The sequence below is a fragment of the Prunus mume genome, linkage group LG2 (assembly GCF_029339155.1).
Source record: "Prunus mume cultivar Tortuosa linkage group LG2, ASM2933915v1, whole genome shotgun sequence".
Taxonomy (NCBI): domain Eukaryota; kingdom Viridiplantae; phylum Streptophyta; class Magnoliopsida; order Rosales; family Rosaceae; genus Prunus; species Prunus mume.
Genome location: NC_142699.1, coordinates 41,972,286 through 41,996,292, shown reverse-complemented (window position 1 = coordinate 41,996,292; position 24,007 = coordinate 41,972,286). Strand labels below are relative to the sequence as shown.

The 24,007-nt window shown below is 41.0% G+C and overlaps 1 long non-coding RNA gene across 5 annotated transcripts; it reads left to right on the top strand.

The window, feature by feature from the left end:
• The first annotated feature begins 1,241 nt into the window (after positions 1-1,241).
• LOC103332363 (uncharacterized) lies at positions 1,242-3,471 on the top strand. 5 transcript variants are annotated; one of them, XR_016124294.1, is made up of 6 exons: positions 1,249-1,534; positions 2,207-2,294; positions 2,426-2,517; positions 2,633-2,860; positions 2,953-3,045; positions 3,264-3,471. It is a non-coding gene; the product is annotated as an uncharacterized LOC103332363 (long non-coding RNA). The 5 variants fall into 5 exon arrangements; XR_016124292.1 differs by having other exon boundaries at positions 1,242-1,534; positions 2,207-2,330; positions 2,426-2,860; XR_016124291.1 differs by having other exon boundaries at positions 1,246-1,534; positions 2,426-2,860; positions 2,950-3,045.
• Positions 3,472-24,007: the final 20,536 nt, after the last annotated feature.

The window sequence follows — 24,007 nt, the reverse complement described above, 5'->3', positions numbered from 1 at the left end:
ACATTGAATTGATTAAAATGGCAATTATAAATATTTTACCTCATCGGTCAAATTTGACCGCTTTGAATGTTCGCCTTTGCTTTTGTCAAGGCATTTCTCCATTTTCCTAACTCTTTATTAAGAAGTTTTCATCTACTAGACAACGCCATTTCGGTCCGAATAGAACCCGATCTTTGACAAAATTCTCCATGAATTTTGCTCCACATGTGATGAAACTTCATCTCATTACCCGTGATAGGGTCATGACTAATGTTCACCCAAGATTGACACAACGCAATATCTTCATTCGTTGACCACGAGCCTCCGACTTCAATAGAAGATGCCATTTGTTTTTTTTTATACAAATGGAAAGTAGTAGAAAGAGAGTAAAAAATATTGGAAGGAGAAGAGTTTGTATGGAGAATTGGTGTGGAAGTGAAAAATGTGAGTGGAGATGAACAAAAAAATTGGAAGGAGAAAAGTTTGTATGAAGAATTGGTGTGGAAAGTGAATAATGTGAGTAAAGAGTAAAAAATATGGGATGGAGAAGAAATTGTATGAAGATTTTAGTGTGGAAAGTAAATAAAATGGTTAGGTATTTATAGAGAAAAAATACAGAATTTTTGGATATTTTTTAAAAAAAATTTCAGATTTTTTTCGATTTTTTTTGCAATTTTTAGCCAAAACGAGGACCGTCGGATTTTGGAAAAATCCATCGGAGAGTCCCGTCGCGCCACGTGGCACCCGCCGTTGGAGCTGTCGATCGACGTGGGCGTCCATGACGTCTCGCCACGCCGCCAACGGAACTCAAATTTTTACCGTTGGCGCGTGTAATTCCGTGCGTTTGATTTTGCGCAACAATGCGCAGCGTGCGCCATACCGACGTCACCAACTCGGGCAGCCGGCAAGACTTGCCCTTAGGCTTCCTCGGGCTCGTGGGACCCGCCACCAAAGGCTCGGGCCTGCCTGGAGCAAACTCGGGCTGCGTCGGGCAGCCTTTCCCAGTGCCAAGTGGGCGCTGGACTTGCTCTAAGGACAAATGGGTGGAGTTGCTCTTACTGACAAGTAAAGTGGTTTGCCACTACTAAATAATACTGGCAAGTCTTTCGTCAGAACTAGTTTTACTGACGAGTGACAGCGCCAGTCCCTTCAAGGGCGGGAAGCCAAAATATTAAGCGCCCAAATTTATAGACATCAGGAAGCCAAATTTTGTCACTGACGAGTTGGTTTGCCAGTACTAGACTTAAATATAATTTTTTCACTTAAACTTTCTTTTTACCTCCTTCAAATCGACCATCTCTCTCTCATTGACCAAAAAAGACCCATATCTTCTCTCTCGTCTTTTTCTTTCGTTTTTGGGTTTTGCTCTCTGTCACTCACTCTCCCTTCCTCTTTTTTGTTTTCATTGAAGAAGAAATTGTTTTCTTCCTTAGAGCTATTGGAGTTAGAGGAATCATGTGGTAGTGATTTTCGTATCAGTTGGTTCAGATTGACAGAGAGATTCAATTTGGGGGTTTTCTTTGCTTTTTTCAATTGGGGTTGATTCCCTGTTCTGGTGAGATTTCTTTTCCTATTTCTTTTATTTTTTTCAAGTGTTTGAGTATAGGCAATGACCCACGAATCCTTCTGATTAGTTATAAATTAGAATACAAATTTTAAGATGCAGACATGGACGATGTACCAGTTGTATAGATGAAAGGCTGATTATATCCTTTGATTTTTTAAAGCTCTTGTTTCAATCTTTTATTATTTGTTGATGAAGTCTGGGGCTTGTTTGTTTGTTTTTGGGAGCTTTGTCTTCTGTTTTGTTTTGTTTGGGTTGTGGTTCTGTTTTCTTTTTCTGTTGGGGTTCTGGTGGTTTGCCCTGGGGGATTTTTGTCCTCTTTCTTGTGTTTCTTTTCTTTCTTGTTCTTAATAAAATTGTTTCTATTAGAAAAAAGTATTGGGAGTATTTTGCTTTTATATATGTGTGAGTTGATATATTTCAGTTAATATGCATACTTTATTTGTTTGTTATAACGTGGTCTACTTGTTTGGTGTTATTTCTTCTTTTCTTCAGTTCAATGAAGGTACAATTTCTTGTTTAATTTGGTTTTGCTTGTGAGTTGAAGTAGATGGTGTTGAGGGTCCTCCAATTGAGAGACAATAGATTGTTTTGTATTGAAATGTTGAAGTAATAGTTTTTTTTTATAACCAATGATGTCTGATTAATTTGTTACCATTTTAGATGAGTAGTTCTGGAGATAGTTCACAAGAAGGGCTCAATGTTGACTTGGGGGATGGTATAGAGGGAGATGGTTCTGCAAGTGGTAATGGTATATCGGTTTTTCCTTTTTCCTTTTGATAAACTGGTATGTTTAAATCATTATATAAATATATTGTATATGGGATATATGAGAAACTTATTACCTTTGTATTTAGCAGTTAAAATTAATTTTTCATGTAGGCAATGAGGCAAAGCAAGGTCGGGGTCAAGGGATATGCAACTGGTGTCTAAATAACATGAGAAAAAGTATCAGACTCCAGCAAACTTGATGTGTGGGACACTCTCGTGTTTCTTATTCCTAAAATTATTGAATACTTAGTGCATGTATGTGAGTTTATTAGTTATATATTTTAGAGTTGATGTAAGACTACCTTATTGTGGATGCAGGGCACCATTGAATTTTGTCCTGAACAGCAGCCTTTGATTCATGTCTTCGAGGATGCATGTATAAATGAAGAATAATGAAAAATTGTGGAGAAGTTTCAGGAGTGATTTGAAGTAAGCTTATTATAAACCTTTCGAAGGAAGTAAAAGACGGTGGCAATGTGGGGATTCTCGTGTAGACCCAGACCAGTGGCGGCTGTTGTTTGAACATTAGGAAAAGATGAGACTGCAGTACGTATTATTACACAACAGTCAATATATATATATATATATATATATAATCTATGCAATGATTAAATATGTTTTGCTTTTGTGAATAGCAGGAACAAGCTAAATGAAATGCTGAAAATTGGAGTAAACAAATGTTGAATCACACATCTGGCACAAAGTCTTATGCTCGAAGCAAAGCACAATATGTAAGTTTATGATGCACTTGAATGTTTATTCTTTTTTCTTGTTCATTGTTCTTTATGTTCTTTTATTTGTTCAAGTATATGAAAAACTGAAATGTAGAGGTTCAGAAGACTAATTGTACAATTCATCATTGTAGATTTTATTGGTTTGGTTACTCTATGATGACCATAGAATTTGATGGAGAATGATGTACTGAATATGTATCTTTGTTTTTTGTTAGGCTGAAATGCAGGAAAACTTTAAGGGATTAGTTGAAGATGAATGTCCTGATAATTTAAAGGCACGAAGAAGAGCTTGGGTTGGGCAACTAAAGTTTTGGAACTCTACTGATGTAGGCAGACCTTTGTAATATTTGGCTATTGTAAATTGTAATCCACATTGGTACTTTATATTTTATAAGAATGGTTGTTGTATCTTGTATGGTTCAATCTTTCAGTATTGTACTTATAATTGTCATTACATTTTTAATATCAATTAAAAAAAATTTAGGAATGAAAAATGTGCAGATTATATTACAAAACAAAAGGCATTTGAAGGAAGTATATTTAATGGTGCATTAGCTCAGAAAAGAATTGAATTGACAAACAATCCTGGCATTTTTAATTTTGGTTAAGAAACAATCCTGGCGAATGTTTGGCCACTGGTATCGAAACAATAATCTTCACAAAAGCTTCTTTAATACTGGCCATTTGTTTTGTCAGTAATAAATTGAAGTCACTTTATGACTTGTGTCAAAGACAAACCTATACTGACGAATAAGTTGCAAAAGTTGGTCAGCATTAGTATTACTAACAGGACTTCTACTGACAAGCCTTATTTTCGTCGCTGCACTCGTCAGGAAGCCATTACTGATGAATTTTCGTCAGTAATGAGGTTTCTACTGACCATAGAGGGTTGCCGGTATAAGCTAAAATTGTAGTAGTGTACCCAATATAGGAACTTAAATTATAAAAATACCCTATATGAAATGGATATAGAAACACACTCAAAGCTCATTTACAACATAACAAAAAGGTTTTTAACTTCTTATAAGTTACAAAACTGCCATCAATTTCTTAAAACAAGTCCACTCTAAAACCTCATAAAAAACCCAAAATACTCAATAGGATAACAAAGTAATTTAATAATCAAACTTAAATTCAACATGACCAGCTGTCATTTTTTGGGTTTATTTTGGGTTTGTTTATAGAAATTTAATGGTGTAGGGTTTATCTATATTATTAATGCTAAGAATGGGTATATCACTAAATATCTGTATAAACCCAATTTATAGTTTAAAATATGTGAACTAAGAACAATGACACTTACATGAATCCAGAGGAAGAAGATCAAGCTCCTTACCATCTCTATTTGTGTTTGCTTTCCAGTGTGTGCTCCTAACAACTAATTGTAGATTAAAGACCCCATCTTTGAGAAGCAGCCCTTTTTTTTATGCAGACAAAAAGGAGGAAACAAAAATTAAAAAATGAAACCATAAGTGTTGTTTACCCAGATTTAAAGGCCACATGAAAATTTTACTAGATATGAGTAAATTTATAATCGATCTTAGATGAAGAATAATCAAACCCTAAACTAAAAAAATTACACTTATAACAAATTACCCAAAGTTGGGGATTTGACTTATTGATGAAATCACATGCTTACGATGATTCTGTCACGAGTGAGCATGTTGAGTTAATGAGCGGCTTAGAGGTGATTCCGTCTGAGTGTGTTGGTTGAACTGGCGTGTGTGTACTTGCTCTCATTGATTATTGTTTTGTTGGTTCTAATTTTTAGGGTTTAGGAGATGTCGGTTGAGATGTGATAGGTGCATAATCACATATCATTTTTTACACTTCTAACTTATGATTTGGTTATGTTTTTGAGTTAAACTTGTGCTTTTAATTTCTTTGTTTGTTTCAGTATAATAGGCTTGAGACTCATTAAATACATTTTGGAGACAAGTTAGCTCAAAACGGTATCTGCAGATCAGTCAAGTTCATGGATTGGACTGTACTTGCTCAAGAAGAACTAGATAATGCGCCATCCATCATTGGAAAGATGTTGAAGTCTAGTTTATGGAGAATTTTACGGTTCATAATTCCGAGTCTTCTAGAGAAAGTTATACAAGTTTTGGCAGCTTAAGGTCAAAAACCGGCAGCATCTGCGTTACTGGGCCAACAATGACATTTGAAGGTCTTTCTGATTTTTCCTTGAGCTTGGCTGCTTTTGGAAAGATAAGACAAAGAGCTTCAAGATCCATATTTTTCCAGAATTTCATGAATGGATTAACAAGCCCAAAACTAGCCCAAAAGAAGACTGCAGTGCATTGTCATGCATGATGAAGTGTTATTGATTGTGGGAAAGTTAGGTGAAGCATATTCAATACTTATAATTAGAGTGGAGTTTTGCAGCAGCCAAATGAAGTAAAAGAAGATGAAGTGGGAGCTGCAAATGGATTCCTAATGCTTGGTTGTTTAAAATGTTCTTCTATGCTTAATGGATTCCTAATGCTTAATTTAAGGTTAAACAACAGATGATCAAATTAGGGAATTAAGAATACAAGGTTAGGACCAGACACCATGGCTTAATCATACTTTAGCTATAATTAATCCATTAATCTAAATTGAACTTAGGAACTTATTTGCTTGAGTTAGTTTTTCTTTCTTTCTTGTTTTATTTATTTCCTTTCTTTTCATTTTTGTTTTGTACAGGGAATCAAATTGGATCATTCAATCACCAATCCTTGTGGGATCGACCTCGCACTTACATATGTTATACTACTGGCTCATGCACTTTATGCGAGTATCACAAGTTGAGAATGCAACTGAATCCATTTTGGTGCAGCTAATCCGACGACAACAAGTCACTTGAATGATCCAACTGGACCAACAAGTCACCTGTTGTTGTCGGATTAGTTGCACCAAAATGGATTCAGCTGCTTCTTCAACTTGTGATACTCGCAAGTGCACGAGCCAGTAGAATAGCATATGTAAGTGCGAGGTTGGTCCCAGAGGATTGGTGATTGATGTTGTAATCGAATTAGCTGCAACAAAATGGATTCAGCTTCATCCTCAACTTGTGATACTTACAAGTGCACAAGTGGTTCGGTAGTATAGCATATGTAAGTGCGAGGTCAATCCCACGAGGATTGGTGATTGAATGATCGAATTCAATTTCCCAACACAAAACAGAAAATAAGAAAGAAAGAAAAACTAACTTAAGCAAATAAGTTCCCAAGTTCAATTTAGATTAACGGATTGATTCTAGCTAAAGTATAATTAAACCATGGTGTCCTAGTCCTAACCTTGTATTCCTAATTCCCTAATTTGATCATCTTTTGTCTAACTTAAAATTAAGCATTAGGAATCCATTAAGCATAGAAGAACATTTTAAACAACCAAGTATGTATCTAATTCCTGTTGTCGAATGTCCATACATACTTTTCCTATTCATAGTTCAATTCGAATTAGAGCATATTGTTTGCTCTTAATTCAAACCAAGATAGCTAACATGCAAGCCTTAATGGTGATCAATCATTCAAACTAGCATATTAGCTCATAAGCATAATGAATAAGAGCAAAAACCATAATTGGAATTTGGAAACTAATCAAACTTGAAAACTAAGAAATTACATTACAATGAAAATTAAATTAGAACTCAAAAACTTGAAGAAAGATTTAGTAAAAGAATTTTGTTACAATAATTGAGAAGTAGAAAGGAAAACTATGAGAATTTGAGGGAGAGAAGGGATGACAACTCTAGAGAAGTGTTTGAGAGCTCCCCCCTTGGGGTGTGTTTACAAGCTTAGAGAAACTCACTATTTATAGGCCTAGGGGAAGTGAAAATCTGAATTAAGTATTGCTTCTACCTACAACATCCACTTCACCAACTTACCACACTCAATTCACCAACTTTACCTACTTCCCCATTAAAAATTATTAGCTCATGTGTAACACCCCGACCCCGTTTATTTTCCTATTTAATTTAATTAAGGGAAAATATTAAATTATTCCTGGGTTAAGGGTGATTTTGGTCACTTTCTTATCCGGGAAGATTTTGGGACCGTGAGTGGTGTGGTTGCGTAGGTGGTACTGAGACGAAACCATAGACAAAGCGTGTAGGCACTGAATCGGAGATTTATTGAAGCTTTAGCGATCAAAACTTGTTGGTGGCGAGCAGTAAATTTTGAAGTTTGGTAAAAAAATCAGATTTTCAGTTACCCCTCACTTCTCTCTCTCTTCCTCCGTGCCACTCTCTCTCTCCCGTTTCTCTCTCCCGATTCTCTCTTTCTCTCTGATTCTCTCGGCTCACGGCGAAAGGCGGCACCCGGTCCGTTCGACTCACCTTGAAGCGATCAGCCACGGTTATCCGATCGGAAAGCGAAATCGGTAGTGTTATCGGTGGTTCAAGTCGGAATTTTCCGCGGCGTTGCGCCGCCGTCTCCGCCGTCCAATCCCAGTGAACCAGGTGAGGTTTCTTCTCCTTTTTACGTGTTCTAGCTGATTTTGGGTTAGGATTAGATCGAATTTGAAGTTTGGGATCGAATTGGAAACCTAGGTTTTGGCCGGATTTCAATTTGAAATTCCGGCCACTTGCCGTCCGAATTGGACGTTGCCGTAGTTGAAAAAGTTGCTCCACTCTTCGAGTAGTATCTAGGATTGGAAGGGTGAACGTTGGTTTGGAGATTTTCCGTCGCCGGAAATCTCTCTACACACCCGCGCACTGCCGGTAGCGTGTGGCGGCAGCGTGGGCAAGGTGGGTGAAGTTGTTTTTCGTCCTGTTGAGATCCTTAGGCTGTCACGAGTGCGTAGGATTTCGCGGATCTCAATTTGGATATCGTTTGACTATCGAACGGATTTCGCATATTGTGCGTTATCCGGGTTCGATAAGTTCTGACCGTTGGATCGTTTCCAAATTGAAGTATGTTGATCTAGGTACTCTTAGAAACCTGTAGGAATCGCGGATCGTGAATCGGGCCGGATGTTCGATTCAATAATATGAAGTTTAGAAATCGCGATCCGTGCGATTGGGGCGATTCAATGCATGTAGGACCTTAGGATGTTCCTTTGGGCGTGGCGCACGGGAACTTGGGATTTAAGTATTTTCCTTTACGTGAATTTCCGTTTTGGAAATGCGTCTTGTTAATTAAGTTGTATCTTGGAATAGGTACTTGGTTGATCACTCTCGTGAGTAGGACCCTCACAGGGCAGGCAGCTTAGGATTACTGTGAGTGGACTTTGTTTAAGCATATGCATGGTTTTAATTATGAAAGTTTTGTGCATATACTTTAAATGATGGTGACTTTGATTTAATAAGTCTTTGGTTGATGATTTGAATATGGTTATATGTCTTGGCTATATATTTGAGTATAGACATATATATTTGAGTACGATGATTATGTTGATATGGATTTTGGGATGGCTATCTATATTGTCTATGTATAGAGTATGAGAGGTTGTTGTGGTGAGATTGTGGAAAGATAGGAGTTGATGGATGGTTGTGAGATGTAGTATGGTAGGTGAGTACCATTCCTGATTACTAGCTTCCCACACGTCGTTAGCGTGCTGCGGTGGGGTGGGAAGGCCATGAATCTGAGTCTCACACATGGCGTTAGCGGTGCGGTGTGAGACACTTTCCATCGTGTCGTTGGCAGTTTGCGGCGTATGGAGATATGTATATTGCTTGAGTATCATCACACACGTCGTTGCGATGCGGTGGGGTGATGATCTTGTCATGCGTAGGACTTGTTATGAGATTAGTAGCTACACTGCGTGTTGGCGTGGTCGTTGTGTGAGCTATGGAGTTAGTCGGTTGGACTACTCATCCACAGGCCGAGTTAAGTTCGAAAATCCTGCGTACCAATAGCAATCCCGGTTGGATTGTCTCCCGTTACATTAGTTTGGAGTGAGTATATATATATACTAGAGTCCCTATATATGTATATTATATATGGGTATTCGGGTGTTGAGAGTTGCATATATTTTGGGAAATGAGTTGTGAGCTTGAGTTGTGGAGATGTTGGACTTTGGGATTTTTGTGTTTGAGTTTTGGTTTCAGAATTGTGGCTGCATGCTAGAGCATTATTTTTACAGTGGGGTTACTATATGTTGTTTTAAGTGAAACTTTATTACATCCCTCACATCTTTACATTTGCGCCCCAGGTGATAGTTGCTCTGAAGGCATTGAGCAAGTCACGAGCTCCAAACTTATCATGCAGTTAAAAGTGCATATCAATTCTTTCTACTCCTGTTTGTTGTAAATAAATTCTGTAGGCGCTGTTATTGCCCATGTTAGGCTACTACTTGGGCGGAGGCCATTTGTGTTGGATTGTAGTATGTTAAGCATCTTGTGATTGGATTGTATATTGATGTAAATTATTGCGGGTTGTTTATTGTTGGTTTGAGCATTTCGGGAGACTACTGCCAAAATTTTGGTAGAATGTCTTGGGTTTTAGTAAGTGGGCCGCATCGATATGATGTCGGCACCAAACAGAGTCGCCCGGTTTGAGAATTCGGGGCAGTCTGTCGACTTAGTATCGAGCATTAGGTTCATTTTCCTTGACACTTGCACTTTTGCTGCATTGTTGATCTAATGATCGATGGTTTCTTTGTGTAGAACCATGGCAACACGCATGGCCAGGAACAGTCGTGGTCAAATGAGACCCAAATCCTCCACCACCATCTCGTCACCACCTCCTTCACCTCCGTTCCATCTCTCCACCATCTCCACACGGAGAGAATGCCTGGACTTGCGCCATGTCTTGAGTCAATTCACCCGCACCATGACTCTCTGCTGGGGCGAAGTCTGAAAGTTGGAAATTAAAAGGGTGAAAAAGGAGCCAAAGAGTTCATGGGTGGCCCAGATCCGTGATGAGTCTTTGGATTCTTGATGTGGAGGCGGATTTTGAGTCTTTGAGTGTCTGATGAAGATAGGGTCCGTTTGGCTACCTTTACTGTTAAAGGAATGCCTATCAGCGGTGGAAAGGCTGCAAAGAGGGCTATGGAATCAGTGCAATTACAGGAGAAATTCCAAGGATCTTTTGATCGATTCTATCCACCTTCCTATCCTATGCCAAAAAGGCGAGTTCTTATATAAAGCAAGGGTCTATCGGTGGCAGAATATGAGCACAAGTTTAATGGCTATCGAGTTTGCACGGAATTGGTAGCTCTTGAAGAGGACGGTCGAGGCGTTTTGAAGCGGTCTATGGTGGGAGATTGATGCAGTGGTTCTTTGCTAGCGTATCCCAACATGAGCTTTAGCTCAAGCTGCAGCAGTATCTAGGACATGTACCGCCCAGGTGCGGGAAAGCGCAGGAGATGCGAGGATTGGGTAGCCCAAGTCGAGTCCATCAAGAAAGGAGGATCTAGTTCGGCTACGCTAGTGGTGGATGGTCGGGTGGGCGAGATCCGATTACGGTAGTGGGAGATCGGTACTCGTCAGCATGGACTCGATTTTGAGCAGCGACCTGCATCTAGCATGACTAGGACTCCTCGAGCGGTGGGTTGACATATTCTGATTGCGGGCGGGGTGGGGCATTTTGCAGATTGCCCCATTCCATTCAAAGTAAACCAAGCTTGCGGCCCGGTATGCTATTTTGTGGAGCAGGCGGGGCATACCAAGGTTTGCCCGATTTACCCGATGTACCCGGTCGAGGATCGGGCCGGCGGGGCGGTACTATGGAGTGACATCAGTGAGTGGTGCTACTTCCTACTGCGGCGGGGATCTTCCGATGGCGAGGCACGTCATCTGGGAAAAAGTGGCGAGAAATTCAAAGTCAGCTGGCGTTCTACCACTCGAGCTGGGTGTTTTCTATGACCCGCCCGGAGCGCGAGCCACTCGGATGTGATTCTTGTATGATCCTATTTTGGCTATCTTGCTCGTGTTTTAATTGACCGAGGCCACATTCTTCGTAGCACACAATTTATTACCCTATCGGTGTGTAGGCCGACACCTATGACAGGAAGTTTTAGTATTTCTCTACCCACGGGGGAAGTCATGTTTGCAGACCGGGTATTCAGAGAATGCTATGTTCAAGTAGAAGATGCATGGTTGGAAGCCAATTTGATCCCTTTAGAATTGGTGGATTTGGATATCATCCCAGGGATGGATTAGCTGAAAGAGCATCATCGTCAGTGGTTATTCACAGGAAGGAAGTGACATTCAGTCGGGACGACCTAAAGTAATTTTCCGGGGGGAACGTAGAATTCTCCCTACTTGCCTTATCTCTGCTATTACAGCTAAGAGATTACTAGAAAGGATGTGAAGGATTTCTAGCTCATATCATCGACACCCGAGAGATCACCTTGAATCTGGAAGATATTCCTGTTGTTAGTGAGTTTCCTGATGTCTTTCCAGATGATCTTAGGGTTACCTCCTGAAAGGGAAATTGAGTTCACTATTGAACTTCTTCCGGGCACCAATCCTATCTATCTAACTCCTTATAGGATGGCACCAGCTGAACTCAGGGTTGAAGATTGATTGCGAGAATTAGTAGATATAGGTTTCATCAGACCTAGTGTTTCCCCATGGGGGTACTGCAGGTGTTGTTTGAGGAAGAAGGATGGGACCATGAGGTTATGTATTGATTACGGCGGTTGAATAAGGTGGCGATGCGTAACGGTATCCTTACCGTGGATTGATGATTTGTTTGATCGGTTGAAGGATGCCAAGTATTTCTCTAAGATTGATAAAGTCAGGATACCATCGATTGAGGATCGAGAGAGGATGTCCCCAAGACCGCATTGAGCAGCGGTATGGACATTATAATTTCTGGTGATGCCGTTGGGTTGTGAATGCTCGGCGGCATTTATGGATCTCATGAGCAGTGTTTTGACCTTATTTGGATCACTTTGTGATTGTGTTCATAGATGATATCTTGGTTTATTCTAAGACTTTGGAAGGGCATAAAGCACCTGAGGTTGGTATTGAGGACTTTAAGAAGGAAGCAACTCTATGCCAAATTTAGCAAGTGTCAGTTTTGGCTGGATAGAGTGGTGTTCCTTGGACATGTAATCTCAACGGAAGGGATTTATGTGGACCCACAGAAGATTGAGGCTATTGTGAATTGGGTACAACCCACAAGTGTAGCGAAATCGAAGTTTTCTGGGGTTAGCAGGTTACTATCGTCGATTTGTGGAAGGGTTTTCTTCGATAGCGACACCCCTCTCGCGGTTGACAAGGAAGGATGTTGTATTTGAGTGGACGGAAGAGTGCGAACAGAGTTTTCAGGAGTTGAAGAAGCGGTTGACCACACTTTTTGTTTAGCTCTTCACGATAACTCGGGGCTTTGTGATCTGATGATGCATCTTTCTGAGGTTTGGGATGTGTTTGATGCAACGCCAATGGGTGATTATTATGCCTCGAGGCAACTCAAAACATGGCGAAATTATCGATCCATGACTTGGAACTTGCCCGGATAGTGTTTGCTCACGAAGATTTGGCGTTACTTGTATGGTGAGACTGTCAGTTTTCACGGATCATAAGAGCCTCAAGTATTTCTTTACTCGAAGGCGAATATGAGACAACGGCGCTGGTTGGAATTGATCAAGGATTATGATTATGCGATTGAGTATCACCGGTAGAGCTAATGTAGTTGCAGATGCATTGGTAGGAAGGCTCCCTACGAACTTAGCCCATATTAAGCGGCCTATCTTCCGTTGTTAGTGGAACTACGGAAAGATGGAGTAGAAATGGAGATGACTCAACAAGGTGGAATCCTTGCTAGCTTGCATGTGAGGCCCATTATGGTGGAGCAGGTAATTGCGAGCGGTTGGAAGATCTATACTTTGTAGGATAAGGAAGTAGAGAATGGGCAGGAAGGATTATGCTATAAGGGAGACGGGCCTTGGTAAAGGAGCTTGTTTATGTGTGCACAGTAAGAATGTTGAGTTGAAAAGAGAAATCATGGAAGAGCTCACTGCTCACTTACACCATGCATCCGGGTAAATGCGAAGATGTACGACCTCTGGGCATATTATTCATGGCATATGAAGGAGACATTGCTAAATATGTGGCGGATGTTTGATATGTCAACAAGTGAAGCGAGCGGCGAAGCCATCGGGACTCATGCAACCACTTGATTCTGAATGGAGTGGGGCGTATTACCATGGTTTCGTTTTAAGCTTCCACGTACTTGAAGGAGTCATGATGGAATTTGGGTGATAGTGGATAGACTTACCAAGTCTGCTCATTTCCTACCCATTAAGGAGACCTATCCTTTGACAAGGTTGGCAAAACTTTTTGTGGGCGAGATTGTCGGTTGCATGGAGCACACATCCATTGTATCGGACGAGGATCCTAGGTTCACTTCTCGATTTTGGAGGTGTTTGCAAGAAGCTATGGGTACTAGATTGCAATTCAGTACTGCTTTTCACCCACAAACCGATGGACAATCGGAAAGGACTATCCAGACTTTGGAGGACATGTTGAGGTCTGTATTATTCTGATTTAAAGATGCATGGGATGTTCACCTTGCCTTGGTGGAGTTTGCTTATAATAACAGCTATCATTCGAGTATTGGGATGGCTCCTTATGAGGCGTTGTACGGGAGGCAGTGCAGGACTCCTATTTGTTGGAATGAAGTGGGTGACAAGAAACTGGAAAAAGTGGATAGTATCCGAGTAACAAATGAGAAGGTGAAGATTATAAAAGAGGAGTTGAAAGCTGCACAAGGCCAACGTGAAGAGTTATCACGGATACTTGAGTCAAGATCTTGAATTCTGATTGAGGATTGGGTGTTCCTGAAGTTATCTCCTTGGAAGGGTGTGATGAGATTTGGGAAACGTGGGAAGTTAAGCCCTCGTTACATTGGACCCTATGAGATCACAGGCGGGTGGACTGTGGCTTCTGAGACTAGCCTTACCTCGAGTGTCTCAAGTTCATGATGTATTCCATGTATCTATGCTTGAAATACATGCGGATCCTTCCATGTATTAGAATACCAACTTTGTGGTGGAAGAAGATTTGGCGTGAAGAACAACAGTGCAGATCTTGGATAGGAAAGAGCGAGTTGCGTTCTAGATCCATCCGTTAGTGAAAGTTTTGTGGAGAAGCCAAGCATTGAAGAAGCTACTTGGACCAGAAGCGAATCTTGGGCCAAGTATCCTTATCTCTTCCATTGTGGTATGTGAATTTGGGGACGAAATTTCTATAAGAGGTAGAATGTAACACGACCAGTTTATTTTCTATTTAATTTAATTAAGGGAAAATATTAAATTATTCTGAGTTAAGGTGATTTTGGTCACTTTCTTATCAGGAAGATTTTGGGACCGTGAGTGGTGTGGTTGCGTAGGTGGTGCTGAGGCGAAACCATGCAGTGGTAGGCTGAATCAGATTAGCGAGCTTTGGCGATCAAAACTTGTTGGTGTGAGCAGTAAATTTTGAAGAGTTTGGTAAAAAAATCAGATTTTCAGTTTTACCCCTCACTTTCTCTCTCTTCCTCCAGCGTACCTCTCTCTCTCTCGTTTCTCTCTCGATTCTCTCTTTCTCTCTCTTGATTCTCTACGGCTCGAATAGCAGAAGAAGTGAGCACGGTCGTTCGACTCACCCAAGCCCGATCACAACCCGGTTATCGATCGGAAAAGCGCGAAATCGGCCGTGTTATCGGTGGTTCAAGTCGAATTTTCCGCGGCGTTGCGCCGCCGTCTCCGCCGTCAATCGATGAACGGTGGGGTTTCTTCTCACTTTTACGTGTTCTGGCTGATTTTGGGTTGGGATTAGATCGATTTGAAGTTTGGGATCGGAATTGGAAACCTAGGTTTTGGCGGTTCAATTTGAAATTCCGACCACTTGCCGTCCAGATTGGGCGTTGCCGTAGTTGAAAAGTTGCTCCACTCTTCGAGGAGTATCTAGGATTGGAAGGGTGAGCGTTGGTTTGGAGATTTTCCGTCGCTGGAAATCTCTCTACACACCCGCGCACTGCCGGCGCGTGTGGCGGCGCGTGGGCAAGGTGGGTGAAGTTGTTTTTCGTCCTGTTGAGATCCTTAGGCTGTCACGAGTGCGTAGGATTTCGCGGATCTCAATTTGGATATCGTTTGACTATCGAACGGATTTCGCATATTGTGCGTTATCCGGGTTCGATAAGTTCTGACCGTTGGATCGTTTCCAAATTGAAGTATGTTGTTGTAGGTACTCTTAGAAACCTGTAGGAATTCGCGGATCGTGAATCGGGCCGGATGTTCGATTCAATAATATGAGTTAGGAAATCGCGATCAGTCGATTGGGCGAATTAATCATAACGGACCTTAGGATGTTCCTTTGGGCGTGGCCACCGGGACAGGGTTTAAGTATTTTCCTTTAGTGAATTTCCGTTTTGGAAATGCGTCTGCATTAATGGATTTGTATCTTGGAATAGGTACTTGGTTGATCACTCTCGTGGTAGGACCCTCACGAAGTAGGGCAGCAGGATTACTGAGTGGACTTTGTTTTAAGCATATGCATGGTTTTTAATTATGAAGTTTGTGCATATACTTTAAATGATGGTGACTTTGATTTAATAAGTCTTTGGTTGATGATTTGAATATGGTTATATGTCTTGGCTATATATTTTGAGTATAGACATATATATTTGTCTGATGATTATGTTGATATGGATTTGGGATGGCTATCTATATTGTCTATGTATAGTGTATGAGAGGTTGTTGTGGTGAGATTGTGGAAAGATAGGAGTTGATGGATGGTTGTGAGATGTATGAGTATGGTAGGTGAGTACCATTCCCTAGTTACTAGGCTTCCCACACACGTCGTTGGCAGTGCCGGTGGGGTGGGAAGGCCATGGATGGTCTCACACATGGCGTTGGCCGTGCCGGTGTGTGAGACACTTTCCATACGTGTCGTTGGCAGTGCCGGCGTATGGGGAGAGTATGTATATTGCTTGAGTATCATCACACGCGTCGTTGCGTCACGTGGGGTGATAATCACATGTCTTGCGTAGGACTTGTTATGAGATTGTAGCTACCGTGTCGTTGGCGATCTGCGTGATGTGAGCTATAGAGTCCGTCCCGGTTGGACTACTCATCACAGGCGGAGTTACGGTTGAAAATCCTGCGTGACCAACAATCCCAGTTGGATTGTCTCGGTACATTAGTTTGGGTAAGTATATATACTATACTAGAGTCCTAGCTATATGTATATTTATATATAGGTATTCTGGTGTTGAGAGTTGCATATATTTTGGGAAATGAGTTGTGAGCACGAGTTGTGGAATGTTTTGGACTTTGGGATTTTTGTGTTTGAGTTTTGGTTTCTGAATTGTGGCTACATGCTAAACATTATTTTTACAGTGGGGTTACTATGTTGTTTTAAAGTGAAACTTTATTTCATCCCTCACATCTTTCATTTCGCCCCCAGATGATGATTGCTCTGAAGGCATTCGGGCAAGTCCACAGGCTCCAAACTTGTAAATCATTAATAGGGTGCATATCAATTCTTTCTACTCCCTGTTTATTGTAAATAAATTCTGTAGCGCTCTGTTATTGCCATGTTAGGCTACTACTTGAGGTAGAAGCCATTTTGTGTTAGTTAGTATGTTAAAGCATCTTTGTGATTGGATTGTATATTGATGTAAATTATTGGGTTGTTTATTGTTGGTTTGAGCATTTTACAGGGGAGACTCTGCCAAAATTTTGGTAGAATGTCTTGGGTTTTAGTAAGTGGGCCCGGCATCAGTATGATGTATTCACCAAACAGAGTCCGCCCGGTTGAAATTCAGGCGAGTCTGTCATCATGCATGCCAATGCATTGCAGTCAGCTTGTGGGCTCATTTTGGGCTTGTTCCTCCAATCTGAAAAATCTGGAAAATATGGATCTTCAAGCTCTTTGTCTTATCTTTCCAAGCGTATGAAGCCCAGCTCAAGGAAAAATCAGAAAGACCTTCAAATGTCATTTTTGGCCCAGTTACGCAGATGCTGCTGAATTTGACCTTAAGCAGCCAAAAGTTGCATAACTTCCTCTAGAAAACTCATAATCATGAACCCTAAAATGCTCTGAAAATTAGACTTGCCGCATCTTTCCAATGATGTGGCTTATTATCTAGTTCTTCTGAGCAAGTACATTGAATCGGTGAATTTGGTGATCTCGATTGATTTGAGCTAACTTGACTCCACGATGCATTAAATGAGTTCCAAAACTTAATACACTGAAACAAACACGAAAAAAATTAAAAGCACAAGTTTAACTCAAAAACATAACCAAATCATAAGTTAGAAGGGTGCAAAATGATATGTAATTATGAACCGATCAAATACCCCCAAACCTAGAGTTTGCTAGTCCTTGAGCAAAACAAAAGGAAAACAAAGATAAAAATAAAATAAGAAGTTAATTGGATGGATGTGTTGCGTCCGAGATCTGACTTTAATCAAACGATTGTTCGGCCGAGCAAGGAACCTCCTCACAGCCTAGATTCGTTCACTACCTCTAGGTCAAGGCTTTATGTGGGCGACCAAATGATGTGGAGTGGGTGGAGATGAAGATTGAAGGTGAAATGTAATGAAATGAAGAATAAGTGTGTAAAATAAAGGTACTTAAACTTAAATATAATTTAAAGACAAATACGTAAAATAAAGTGCGAAAGATAAATAACGTAAAGACGAGAATTAAAGTGCAATAAAATGAATCAAAGCGATAAATAAAGCAAGAACGAAATGAAAGCAATAAGAACAATAAAGTAAAATGTATTTGAAATTAAACTTAATTGAAGTGCGATAACAATGAAAAGTAAAGCAATTGAAATAAACTTGAATTTAAATTACAAGAAAATATCAATTGAATGAGAATTTAAACTTATACTAAGAAAAAGAAGAACTTGCTACACTAAGTGTATAAAAAAGTAAAATCCTAAGTCTAGGAAAAGAAAAGTGCGAGACGAAAAATAGGTTTGTATGTCTGATGTCTTCATGGAGCAAGATTAATTTATATAGGGCACTTGTTAGCCCATGGGCTGGCCATTGAATGGCCAAATGTCAGCTCCTCTTTAAAATCTTTCCTTTCGAAGCCCTCCTAAATCCGTGGGATTGCATTGATATTTTGACATGCTTGATTCTTCCTTGTTTTGGAACACTCGGAGTTACTATAAAAAATCCCTTGATTTCTTTCTTTGTGAGGCTCTCCGTCACGTGCACATAATCCTCCGAAAATCTAGGCGTGCATAAGTGGCTTAAAATTGGGCCTCCGTTTTCTCTTACATTGCCACCCATCTAATATACATTAAATTTCAAATATATATATTATAATAGGATGAGGAGGGCTTCAGCTTAAGAACCTTGCCGCATCCATCAATCAAACCCCAGGCGCATAAACTTGCATAGCCCAGCTAAAACCCTCCAGCCAAGCTCTCCAAAACCCGGCCGACAATTTCATCAGGTCGTAGCCTTGCAAGAAAAGATTCGGCCGACCTCAATGTCCAGTCATACGTAAACTGTCTGGCCACGTCTCGCATGCCCAGCTTCCTCCAACGAAACCCAGCCGTGATTTCTTCTCGTGCCCGGGTGGATTTCTACCACCCTTAAACAAAAACAAAAACAAAAACAAAGCAAAACAAAAAAAACTCAAAACAATCTTTCCGCACATTTTCTGAAAAGAAATGACTCATGCACATACTCAAAAGTTTTAACAATAAAAGCTTAGTTTTAGACATTATTTATAAGGCGGCGAAGTTCAAAACACAACATGCTCAAAGTGTAGTAGTGTGATAGCCAAATGCAACAAATTCCCCAATATCAGTTTTCACACTATTTCCGAAAATCATACAAAGCACAAATTTAACTTCAAATCTTACCAAAATTGTTCTCTCACAAATGAATCACTCAAAAGCGGGCTATAATGCATCACTCAGTTGAATCAACCACCAATTTATTTTGAAGGCCCAAAAATGAATTTTCAATCTACTACCACTTAATCAGAATTTTTTTTTTTTTGCTTTTCTTTCACCAATTGTGTGATTTCATTATTATTATTATTATTATTTTTTATTTATTTATTTTTTTGAAATATAACACCCCTTCCCAAATTTAGTATGAAAAACACATCTCAATTAAAGCTCAAGAGTTCCTTAGAAAGGTAAATATTTGTTTTTAAGGCTAAGGTGAGGAAATATAATTGGTTAAATGAAAGAAAAGGTTTACATGTAGGCTCAAAATGGTTGACAATGGAAAATCATGCTTAAGCATGCATAACCCATATTCTCTTCATCTTCACATTCATCATTTCATACGCCAAATGCACCCGAATCAACGACAAACTTGAAATTTGCAAGTTTTTAGGTACGTTGCACTAACTCTTGGTTGATTTTGGTATGATTTTAATGCATCTATAGCCTTCAAAAGTTTAGACTTGAAACTTTGAATATGTGAATAGTGCCATGATGTTCTTCGTGTTCTTGATTCGAATCTTATTTGCTTCACTAAATTTTTCTTTGATTCAATTTGACACCATGTTTGTAGGATGGAATCTATTCCAAGTGATAGTGGCCAATTTTTTGTAGATATGAAAGTGGCCATGGACAAAGACTTGGGCAAGCAAGTATTTGCTTACTTCCTCAATGCTTTTCCCAACTCCAGCTAATATATTCTTGGCCCATTTTTCTCCGCCTTTTCGGAGGAGGTGGCCAAGGTGTGAAGTGCGCCGAGGAAGTAGCCCAACTTATTTTCAGACAGATGGGCACCCGTTTGGGAGGCGCCAAGCCATTCAAGGTTGGCGGCGGAACCCTCAAGCGGATCCCGCAGCTAAAGAGCCCCATCAAAGCATCATCCACCACCGGGAAGTCCGACCACTTAAGCTTGATGGATGGCAAGTTTGATTGGTATCATTGGTTCAAGGCATTGGAACCAAAATTGAAGGGCCATTGGAAGAAAATTGGAATATATGATACGTTGCTCCTATGTGTGGGAAGCCCATTTCCTTGCGACCGATCTCTCATCATCTTAGCCCTATGTTTTTGGTCTTCCTCCACCAATTGCATAAGGCTCCGTTTAGGGATGATGACGCCCAACCTGCTAGACTTGGCCACTATCGCCGGCCTTCGCCCTTATGGAGATGATTTCTCGGCCACCAACCTTCCGGAAGCCAAGGCGGGCTCAGACTTTCACAAGTCAAACAAGACCTTCGGGAGTTGGGTGAAGACATATCTTGGCCATGGCGGAGATCCCACCAACCCTCCTTCTATCAATGGCGTATCCTATACTGAGCATGTGGCTTTTCTTGTGATGTGGTTGTGCAATTTATTGGCATGTCCAAAATCCGGTGGGATTACTATGGAATTCCAAGCCTTGGCAGAGGTGCTTGCGGATGGCCATCAAGTGGCCATGGACTCAATCTTTATTGCCTATCTTTATAGAGGGCTCCACGAGGTAACCACTAAACCCATGGATTATCATGATTCTGTCCTTATATGAATTTTTTAATTATGGCTCCAACTATATTTTCCTGAATTAAGTCCCACCACCGTTTGCCCAAATGATAAAGCACTTCTGGGTCCACCCTTGCTCAACGCCCCAAATTGGAAGCATTATGTTGAGGATTTCTTCCGATATTTTTATGAGTGCCAGGAGAGGACTAGGGAGCATCTCTCCATCACCGTTTCCCGAATTATCTAGCCCTAGATCTTTCCTCATATCCTACGGCGGAGATGAAAGAGGAGAGACATAATATGTGGGCAAGTATCCTCAATAGCCGAGATCTTCCATACGGCCTAATGGTGAACAAAGGTAGCAACTATCACTGTGGTAGTGAGCTTTATTATCCCTTGCCATGACTACCGACTTGTTTTATACAGAGCATCCCGATACCACCCATGGATTTCGTCAACCTGCTTTCCTCTTGGCGGGTGGAATTCAAGGATGCAAAAGAAGTCACCACCTTGACGAATTTCAACCAAGATTTGGTGAAATCCTTCAGTATTCCGATTAAAGATCCTCGGTTTGGTGACTCTAACATTTTTATTCACTGGTGGAAAGAGATGTCGGCTGGTTGGTTTTCTCAACCATGTTCAGAGATTGAAGATAGGGTCTTCAGGCATTGCCCATGCTCATTGGCCTTTCAGCAAGAGAAAGAGAAGAAAAAGGCCCAAGCAAAAAGTAAAATAATTATACTTTTTCCTATTTTAATTCTGGCCTTTTTTTTTCCTCTAACCCTTCAAATCTCACGGTGAACCTTGAGAAAAAAATCCTCCCACCGACATTATTGAGAGAGAGGCTCGCCAAATCTATCGATGCAAATTCAGGCGAAGAAGCAACACCCCCATCAAGGTAAGCTATCCTCCATGATTATTTTTGCCATTTCAAATATTTGCACTTCGACTTCAGATTCTTGATGGGCACATCTAAAAACTTAAAACTCCAACTTTTAGGAGATAACCCGGAAATATTGTGCCTATAAACATTCCTTGGCCGAAAAGTTTCTGAACCTCTCACCTTAAGGTTTGGCCGTGCCTGGTTTTTAATTTTTATTTGGTGTGACTAAAATAAGCTTGTTGTAGGTTTCCCGAGGCCAGCAGAGCGTCCTTCCTCTTCTCATTCGACCAGGGCCGTGCAATCGGCCATCACTTTGTCCACCACTCCGGTAAGCTTATATCTTTACATGCTTTCATTTATTAATTTTGAAGGACAAAAACTCACCCTTATGCCCAACAATGTAGGAAACTCAAAATTCCATACTTGAGAAGGAAATTGGGGCGCAAACCATGACTTCGGTGGGCGAGGATGAGGTAAACTCATTTCCTTATCCGTTTGAATTTTCTTTTACTTCTTTTACGCATACTAAATTTTGAAATTTAGTAGGCCGAGGTCCATACCACTGGGCACTCGGAGGAGGTTTCCATGGAGTCACATGAGACTATCCCAATGCCCGAGGACCGCTCCCTTGAGCACGTGGCCGAGCTGACCGAGGAAGACTTCCCACATGTTCTGAACTCTTAGGTTCATTGAAATTTCATACTTTTAAAATTTCTTCTACACTTGCCCCCAATTCCTTACTCTCAATGTTTTAACATGTTAGCGGGCCACTTTTGGCCCTGAACTCTCTTCGGCCGATACCATGGCCATTGAGGCGGTTTTAGCCTTTGCCGTAGATCGGACCCTCCCTTAACTAAGCCCTCTCGAGCGCCCAAAGTAGCCTAACTTTTCAGTGATCTTACTCTCCCTTAATGTTTTTTCAAAGCTTTATGTTAGTTAGAGCTCACATCCTCCTTTTTAGGTGGATGTGGTGGAATCTCTTTGCCATTCACGGTTGACTATGCGATCGTCACCGTGGTCGTCTTCCACTATTCCCACTAGAGTGCACCACACAGGCAATCCTTATGTTGACCTCGGGAGCTCCTACCTTGGTGGGCCTTATTTAAATCGAATTCCAACTTGAGGTAAGCCCCGAACTTTCTTGTTTATTTCAAATAAATGGGCCATTATTGTAATCCTTATACCCTTTTGCTAGATTGGAGATTCTTCATCCTTTGTGCCCTCCGAAATTACCATGAATCCGTCAGCGGAGGATGGAAGAAGCTTAACAATGGTCCCTCATGAAGAGGTTCCTCTACCATCCCCTGATCAGGTATGAAACAAGAAATATATACATATGTACATGTGCAATTTATTTTCCTTACTTGAAAGAAAAAAAATATATAATGCCCATTACTTTTCTTGCAGCCCTCTGGTGATATTTTTGACTTCCTAGATCTAGTGGGATGCATCTATCTCCTCGACCAGAGCTTCACCCTTAACACTTCTTCCACCACAGCCAGGGCCCTACGGTCTGGGGCTGAGGCCCTACTTTGGTCATACAGAGATGGAGACCTCATGTCCTTGGAGGACAAGAATGAGATAACCAAGCTCAAGGCCACCATCGAGACTTTGTTGAGTTCTGGCTTTTTCCCCGATCCACGCTCGGCAGCTATTATCACATATCTCTTTAGTCAAGTGGAGGAGTTTGCCCACCGCTGTTGTCCTTTTCTGGAGGAGCAAAGGATAGGCCAAGACTTGGAGCAGCGAATTACCTCATGTAGTGCCACCATGAGGAGGGAGATCGAGATTATCCGCCAGATGCAACAGGAGGCTGCGGATATCGATGGCGGGTGGCGGCTTCAAGAGAGAAGGTGGCATTGTTGCCAAAGTCTCGAGATTATCGGACCAATAGGCCTCTTGAGGCTCAACCGACAAGGTCTGCGGTGGTGGGAGAAGTATCGAGAGAAGTTGATGATTCAATCTACCTTGTTTGCCGAAGATACCACGATGGAGAGCTTTAGGACTACCCTTCACATCCTTTTCCCTAATGGTTAGGTTCATATTTGGCCATTAGTTGGCCCATTTTGTACTTAGCTAGCTTCTTTTTATTTGGTCACCACATATGGTAGAACTAGCTTAGTTATTATTTCTTAAACCTTTGGTGGATGCTTAGGCCATTACTTGGCCCTATTTTGTAGTAGACTTTTGCCCACATATATATATATATATATATGTATATATATATGATATCTTTTGGAAGAGATCCTTTTATGATGCCCATTATTCCAATAAAAATCATTATTACGAAATATTTCTTTGTGGTAGACTATTTCTCCGCCATTTCCCAAACCGTTGGGTAATATTTTTTCAAAAATCGACCATTGATCGGCAAATCATAGACCCGACCATTTTGGTCACTTAACTTGTACGCCCCCTTCCCCAACAATTCGTGGACGAGAAATGGGCCTTCCCAAGTTGGAGATCACTTGCCAAATTTTGGATCCTTTGATCCCACCAGAAGAATGGTCTTCCATACTAGATCTCCGACCCCAAAACTCTTGACCTTGGTTCTCTTGTCGTATGCTCCGGCCACGACCTCTTTTTGGGCCTTCAATCTGGCTAAAGCGCCCAATCTAACCTCGTCAAGGTCGTCTAACTCTTGTGCCATGGCTTCCTCATATTCGTTCTTACTCCATTCGGCATGGCGAACTACCCTTAAGGACTTAACCAAAATCTCAAGTGGCAAGACGGCATCATGGCCATAGGTGAGGGCGAA